This window comes from Alligator sinensis, unplaced genomic scaffold (genome assembly GCF_000455745.1).
Source record: "Alligator sinensis unplaced genomic scaffold, ASM45574v1 scaffold666_1, whole genome shotgun sequence".
Taxonomy (NCBI): Eukaryota; Metazoa; Chordata; order Crocodylia; family Alligatoridae; genus Alligator; species Alligator sinensis.
In genome coordinates, this window is record NW_005842216.1 from 1,411,947 (window position 1) to 1,420,612 (window position 8,666).

The window sequence follows — 8,666 nt, forward strand, 5'->3', positions numbered from 1 at the left end:
TGGCTTCCCCTGCCCAGGAAGAGGCAGACACAGCTGGAAGAGCCATGGGAGAATGTGCAGCCACCAAACTGTGCCTGCCTCTCCCCAGCTGATCTGCATCTCCAAATCAGTGCTGAATTTCTGATTGTGATTTGGCCAAATTGGATGGGGCCAAATCTGAATCTGAATCAAATACTTCCCTATTCACACAGGCCTACTGGATACTGTGCAAACATAGAACAAAATGGCTGATCCCTGCCTCAAGTTGCTTACAAGCAAATGGACCCTGGTGGTATTTCTATGGGTAGCTATTCCAGTACTATCAGAAACATTTCTTAAAAATGGCTGTAGTACAGTGATTTAAGGTTTTTCAATGTTTGACTTGAAGCATAATAACAGGGGCCTGGGAATGGGTACTCTGGAATTCTGTTAAACCAGGCTCCAAAATTATTAGTTTTGTCTGTAAAAAATCTTAGACTCTAACACTTTACAGAATGTAGAGCCTCTAAGGATGTCCACCAAAACTGAATTTATCCTTTCATGTCTTTATGAATATGAATAGCCCAATGTGAGAAGAAAGTTCAATCAAGACAGTAAAATGAATTTTAGTAATCTTGGTGATTATTATTTAAATGAGAAAAGCCTATGCTGACCATTTTAAAAATGCATGTCTTTACAAACCTAATCATGACTTAGACAAAATCTCACTAGATCTAGGAGTGCATTTAATATTAAGTTCAGGAAGATCCTTGGGAGAATCATCAGAATCAGGTGTGAAAGCCTGGCCTTCTAGTATCTTACTATCATAATAGGTTCACAGATGTTGATGAAAAAATGGCTTGTGCACTTGGTTTTTATTTAAGCAGACTATTTACAACAACCACCATAACTTTGAAAAAGTTCTATTGAGAGAGTGACTGTCACTTTAAATCTTGGAGACATCCCATATGGCAGGCAAGACCATTGGCAACAAGTAAAAGGTAAGCAAATATAATTGCTTTAGTAATCTATTGAGAATAAATATAGTGTTGGAGCTCTGGTGGTCCAGGGAATATGCCAGAAGCAAGATTTGTTTGGTCATATTTTTTATTGGACCAAGTATATAATTGGGAGAGATGTTAGACAAGAGTTCAGACCACCTCAGTTCATAGAAGAAATGGAACAGAGGACATGGAAAGAGTAACAACCTGTCTGATTCGGCAGAACCAAAACCTAAAATTCTATAGCATTATTAAAGAAATGTTAGGGACTGCCTTTTTAAACAGCAGATGCTAGACCCAGTTGTTTTGTATTTTGATTTAGGATTGCTATATATACAGACATGGACTGTTAGGGTTATCCCCACCTAGCTCTCCATAGATCTTGACTCCCTATACCCATGACTTATTTGTTTTTAAATTAGCCAAGGTGCAGAAGATTTTCTTTATCTACAAAATGTGGAACTATTTAATATACAGTTGCTGGAGTTACAACAGAAAAACCTGAAGTAATACAGTGATGATTTCAGTCTTCTATGTTCAAGCTGCTTGGACAGAAAGGGCAGTGGTAATGGTATGTAAAGTCCTTCAGAAGCTCACCCACTTCTGTACCAATGAGAGGCACTTCACTTGGAGGAGCGGATCAGGGAGAAGCTAGAAAACATTAAAGCATTTGGGAACAGCAGACCAGGTGCACTGAGAGAATGGAGATGTGACTAAGACAAGAAAGCAGAACGAAGGGAAGGAACATTAGGTCAGTGTAGATCAGTAAATTGTGGGCACGTCCACACAAGATGCTTTACTGCACAGTAGAGCTAATTACTGTACAGTAAGTGTCAGCATTTACATGTGTAGATGCTCAGTGCACAGTAATTGGCTCTAATTGTGAGTAAATTTGCTACCTGCAAATGCAAGTGGCAACTTTACTTGAGATTACTTACTGTGTGATAGCGCATATGCAGATGCCTGACCAGGAGTAAATGTGCTCCTGGTCAGCTGGGCAGAAGGGGGCTGAAGATTGCTCCCTGCTCCTGGATGCTGCCTGTTGCTAGGGTGGATTTCATAGATTATAGAGTCGGAAGGGACCCAATGGTTCATCATGTCTGACCCCCTGCCCCTGGCAGGAAAGAGAACCGAGGTCAGACGACCCCAGCAAGGTGGTTGTCAAGCCTCCTCTTGAAGACCTCCAAATTAGGTGATAGGACCACCTCTTTTAGAAGCCCATTCCAGACTCTGGCCACTCTTATTGAAAAAAATTCTTCCTAATGTCTAACCTAAATCTACTCTCCACTAGTTTGCACCCATTATTCCTAGTTACTCCCTGGGGTGCTCTGGTAAACAGTGCATCCCCAATTCCCTGCTGTCCTCCCCTGATAAATTTATAGGCTGCTACAAAGTCACCCCTCAGCTGTCTTTTGTATACGCTGAAGAGATCCAGATCTCTCAACCTCTCCTTGTAGGGTCTTTCATGGAGACCACTAATCATGCGAGTGGCCCTCCTCTGAACTCTCTCTACATCCTCCATGTCCCTCTTGAAGTGCGGTGCCCAAAACTGGACACAGTACTCCAACTGCGGCCTGACTAATGCTGCATAGAGGGGGAGCATCACCTCCCTCAAATTGTTGGTCATGCATCTGCTAAAACATGACAAGGTGTGATTGGCTTTGTTGATGGCCTCGTTACACTGCCAGCTCACGTTCATCTTGGAGTCAACTATGACTCCAAGATCTCTCTCAGCCTTTGAGCTGCTGAGGAGGACATCCCCCAACCTGTAGGTGTGCTGGGGATTCCTCCTTCCTAGGTGGAGTACCTTACGTTTATCTTTGTTGAATTGCATCCTGTTTCATTCCACCCATTGATCTAACCTGTCCAGGTCAGCCTGTAACCGCTCCCTGCCCTCTGGTGTATTAACTTTGCCCCATAATTTGGTATCATCTGCAAACTTGGAGAGGGTGCTCACCACGCCCTAGTCCAAATCTCTGATGAAGATATTAAATAACACCAGCCCAAGGACTGAACCCTGTGGGACCCCACTGCCTACCTCCTTCCAGGCTCAGAATGACCCGTCAACCACTCGTCTCTGGGTGTGGTCCCTAAGCCAGTTAGCCACCCACCTGACTGTGTAGGCATCCACTCCACAGCCTGTTAGCTTCCCTATGAGAATAAGATGCAAAACTGTGTCAAAGGTCTTCCTAAAATCCAGGGAGATGACATCGGCCTCTACTCCTGTGTCAAGGCAGTATGTGACCTGGTCATAAAAGGCTATAAGGTTTGTCAGGCAAGATCTACCTGTAATAAACCCATGCTGGTTTCCTTTCAGCATTGTTTACCTTGCTGGGCTTTCACAAATACGCTCTTTGATGATTTTTCTAGTATTTTTCCAGGGATAGAGGTAAGACTGACTGGCCTAAAGTTACCTGGCTCTTCCCTTCTCTCCTTCTTAAAAATGGGCACCATGTTGGCCTTTTTCCAGTCCTCAGGGACCTGTCCAGAGCACCATGAGAGCTCAAACAGCCATGCCAGCAGCTCAGCAATGACACTGGCCAATGCCTTCAGCACCCATGGATGGAGGTCATCCAGGCTGGCTGACTTGTACACATCCAGCCCTTCCAAGTGCTCTTTAACTAAGTCAGCACTAACCTTTGGTGGTCTGGTGCCTTTTGGACACCTGTCTATGCTCAAGGTGGGGGGATTGTCTTGGTCAGTATTAAGGAATACTGAGGTGAAGAACTCATTGAAGAGCTCTGCCTTTTTGTCTGCGTCAAGCACCAACTGACCTGATTTGTCCTGCAGGGGCCTTATGCTACTCTGCGCCTTCTTTTTGCTCGCTATGTATCTGTAGAAGGACTTTTTATTGTCGTTGATTGTTGTAGCCAGCCTAAGCTCCAGTCCTGCCTTGGCCTGCCTAACTGACTCCCTTCAATAGCATGCCAGGGTGGTGTAATGCCTCCTTGGTGGCTGCCCCCTGCTTCCACTGCCTATACATCTCTTTCTTTGCCCCCAGTCTTTCCTGAAGCTCCCTGTTCAGCCAAGGGGGCTTTTTTTATCCCCTTAGCCCCTTTCTTGCGTAAGGGGATAGACTCCTTTTGTGCCCCAAGGATCACTCCCTTGAGAAACTTCCAACCCTCTTGGACCCCCATTAGCTCTTGAGTTCAGCCACCTCACTAACTAGGTTCCTAAGTTTATTAAAGTTGGCCTTTCTGAAGCCTAAAATGTTAGCATCACTGGATATTTTTCTCACCTTTCACTGGATAGTGAACTCTACCAAGTGGTGGTCACTATCACCCAGGTTACTGTGTACCCACAGGTCTCCTATGAGATCATCCCCTGTTGCTAAGACTAGGTTTAGAAAGGCCCTGGTGGGACTGGACACCATCTGGGTCAGGTGGAGGTCCTGCATACAGTGTAAGAACCTCCTTGAGTGGCTTGTTTTGGCCACCTGTTCCTCCCAGCTGATGTCCGGGTAATTTAGGTCCCCCGTGACCACTGCCTCCCTCGCCTGTATGGCATCTGAAAGCTGTTTGGAGAATACCTCGGCTAGCTTGTCATCCTGGTGAGGAGGTCTGCAGTAGACCCCTACGACTAAGTCCTTTTCCCCTGACCCCCCTGGATCCTGACCTACAATGCCTCGGTATTCCCCTCCTCCACTCCTGCCTTCATGACAGAAGATGTGTACTGCTCCTTAACATAGAGAGGTACACCCCTGCCTTTTCTCCCCACTCTGTCTCATCTATACAACCTGTACCCCTCAATGCCTACTGTCCAGTCATGCATAGAATCCCACCATATTTCAGTTAAGCCGACTAGGTCATACTGTGTGCTAGCAAGCAGGAGTGTGAGTTCCTCCTGCTTGTTCCCCACACTCCTGGCATTTGTGTGAAGACATTTTAGCCCCCCAGAGGGTGCTGTTGGTGTCCCTTTGCCTTGATGGCATGTGTTCCCCTTAGAGCTTAACTGGTTAGGTCCAGTGCCTTGTCTGTGGCTTTCCAGCTCTTGAGTTCTGATCAACCACCTGTTTCCCACTCCCTGTTGAACCTATTTTAAAGCTCTTTGGAAGAGATCAGCCAATCTGCAGGAGAAAAGATGCTTACCTCTAGGAGAGAGATGAAGATTGTCCCATCCTAGGAAGCCTTCTCCCTGGAAGTGCTGGTTATGGTTGCAGAATCTGAATCCCTCCTGAAGACACCATCTCTGGAGCCGCCGGTTGACTTCCCTGATGTGGGCATCATGGCGCTTTCGGCTGCTGCCAACTGGAAGGATGGAGGAGAATACCACCTGTGCCCCTGACTTTCTGAGGCTGACCCCCAGCTTGTGGAAGTCCTTCATGATGCAGTCCGGACTACTCCCAGCTGCATCATTAGTGCCCACATGGACAAGGACCATGGGGTAGTATTTGGAGGGCTTGATGAGTTTAGGAATCCTTGCAGTGATGTCACTGATATTAGCTCCAGGCATGCAGGAGACCTCTCTCATTATGGCATCTGGTCAGCAGATCGGCCCTTCCATGCCTCTCAGGATTGAGTCACCCACCACAATAACTCAGTGTTTCTTCTTCTGCCTGGGCAGTGGTCCCCCACTCTGCCCGGCAGTGGCTGCAGGGACCACCTCCTCTGTATCCTCCTCTGCTGGAGAATGTTCCTCTGCTGCCTCCTCTACTGGAGAATGTTCCTCCTCTGTCTCCTCCACCAAGGCTGCCAGGGCCCCATACCTCTTCCCCAGATGCACTGGGGAAGGAGACGCCAGGTCCTGTCGCCCGGGTCCAGAAGTGACAGTCGTCCACTCCCCTGCTGCAGATTCCTCTTGTAGGGTTTCACCTGTAAGCTTCTGGAGCTGTAAGGAATGGAGTACCTGTCAATCACAGCCTCATCCTCCCTGATCCCCCTCAGCCTACTGACCACCTCCTGGAGTTCCCTCACCTGCTCCTCCAGGGTTCTGTCACTGAAGCCAGGACAGAAACAATGTTTCCCTCCACCTGGCAGCAGGGACCTCCCAGTCCCCACTCCACAATCATGGGGCTTGTGGGGGCCGAGGGGGAATCAAGGATCAGGAGTCCTCGGGAATGCTAGTGGGGGTTGCGGCTGCTATCCCGTGGCGGGCAGATGGGTACTCTCTATCACCGGAGCGGAATTAGGCACAGACGAGACACGTATCAATTGGAAAAACAGAGGTAGCTTTACTTACACTGTAGAGTCATATACAGCGCAGGCAATCATAGTTGCAACAATTCTACTCTCTAATCGTTAATCGAGGAGCTCTTGTAGACCGGGTAGCTTGGGTCTAACTCGGGCATGCAACACAGAGGATACGTCGCAAGGCTTCGCCGACGGGGAGTCGTTGGCAGGTGATCAAGCTGCCGGAGTTCCACTCCAGGGGGAATCGCGGAGTTCTCCAACTAGGGCGGAAACGCCCCTAACCTTTTATACAGCTAGCGAGCCAATTGCCAGCCGCCACGTGGGAATAATTTAACATCGGCCAATCGTATTATGCAAATCTGCATTTCCTCGGCAGGAACTCTGTCCATGCCGGAACTCTTCACCATGCCGAGACTTCCTCTGCCTTACCGTGCCTTGTGCTAGAAAGTTCCACTGTGTCGAGGCACTGATTCAAATCAACTCTGACAGGGCTGGGTGCTGAGTGCTGGGAGATCCTTATCTACCAGCCCAAGCCCCACAGTTGGGGGGTTGAGGCTAGGAGATATCTCTCAGTGCCAGCCCCATGACTGTGCAGCCAGTTCTGGGAGATCCTTATTTTCTCCCAGACATATTCCCTGCCTGGGGTCTGGTGGTGGAGCTTGTCCTAGCAGCAGGCAAATCCCAGGGGCAGGGAGCAATGTCCCAGCCCCCACCAGGAGACAGCTGTCTTCTGGCCTCTGGGCTAGCACACTGGGGGAACATAGAGCTCACCCTGGCTGCTGTAGGGGCTCATTGCAGGGCCATAGGGAGCGGGAGCAGTGTGCTGCTAGGAGCAGCAAATCCTCTCCTGCGTCCCTGTACGTGTAGATACGTGCCTGGGACAGTTTACTCTCAAGTAGTTTACTCAAGAGTAAACTGCTTCCAGATTATTTGAACATGTAGATGTGCCCCGTGACATCCAGGAAAAACAGTGGTAGGTTTCCACAGCTGCATAATACACTGCATAAACTATTGTTTGAAATTGCAGATCATGTGGCTAGCATGCAAGTTATACAACATTAAGGCTGGTTGCAGATGTTTTAAAAAAAAGTGGCACTTTAAACTTAGCACCTTCTGCACTGAGCCCAGTTCATGCCCAGAAGAGGCAGCATGTTAGTTAGACCTGGCTCGCCCAATATCTGTGTAGATTTGGTGCTTTAGTGGGGCTTTTTGGCACTTTTATCTAATAGATGATTGAATCAGCTTTAGATAAAAATGCCAAAAAGCCCTGCTGAAGCACTTGAACTATACTGATTTTGTGGAGCTTGGTCAAATTAACACACTGCTTTTTCCAGTGAAGTGTGTATTTTGGGTTTTGTTTTTTTTTAATGTCTGCAAGCATTAATTTTTAGTTCTCCTGTATTGCAGCACTTAAGCATTGGCAATATTGACCTTGAAGATTTTTTACTCCTTCAGATTTTTAAAAGCAGAATCTCTTAGAGCTTTGAAACAGGCTTGATGGAAAAGCACCTCTTCAAATTCTAGACTCAAAGATCAATGCACAAAATGGGGGTTTCATGAGTTAGCCAATTTACCCATGACTAGGCTAGTTGAGTATTAAAAGCTACACATTTCCACAGCTTTTAAAGCACCGAGGTCTAGAAATATGAACCTTTTCACAAAGAAACAGCTCTTAATTAGGAATAGATTTAAATGCAACTTTTACATTCAAATCATTTCACATGTTAAGAAAGGAGTCAGACTTCAGCCTCATTTTCCCCCATAATGTGTGATGGTTATCAAGATACAGCAGCTCTGCTATGAGGCCTACAGTGAAACTGCAATGTTATACGTGTTGGAAAGTGCAATTAATCTCTAAACCATTCCAGTACTACATACTGTAGGCAGTGCACAGTTTAGAGTCTTCATAAAGGAGCAATAGTTTCTGCAGAGAGAACTCCATAGCAAAGAATTGAAAATAGTTCTGTTTATAGTCGACCTTAAAGATTTTGCTGTCAGAGTGCTGTCATTGCAATGTATTTTCTATGGGTTTTAGAGCTTAATGCTAAAATATTTTAGTCTCAGGATAGTTATAGCTAGTTCAGAATAGTATGTAGAAAATTAGACCTGAAGTTTATGGACTGTGATCCAGGAGAAAAGCCTGGAATTGTGGATTAATTCAATATATTAACTTGAACAAATGGGTTGCCCCATCAACTCCACAGGTAGGTGTTCTCGTGTATGTTAGTCATGGAAAGTCACAGACTTCACCAAACTTTAATTTGGTTTGGCTTTGCATAAACATTATGTTCTGTTGCAAATCAATGTTGATTTTATGTTAGAATCTAATTCTCTAGCCCTGCTCATATTAAACCTCTCTGTTGAATATTGGACCATTGCCAAGACTGACCACTGAGGTAACAAGATGGTTTTTAATTCCAACCTGATGCTTTCATTCTTCTGCTAGCTTGTTTCACCACATAAGGCACGGATTTTGTACTGAGGATACTGAAATTCAGATCCTTATTGACATTTCTGTAGATTCGTCTCGTGATGTGATGAGCCATAGCTACTGTTGCTCAAAGGTCTCTCTCTCTTT

General features: G+C 46.2%; 1 long non-coding RNA gene across 5 annotated transcripts in view; it reads left to right on the forward strand.

Annotated features, from left to right (window-relative positions):
• Positions 1-8,666, forward strand: part of LOC112550824 — a 203,917-nt gene that overhangs the window by 154,924 nt on the left and 40,327 nt on the right. The gene's annotated exons all lie outside the window — the stretch shown is intronic.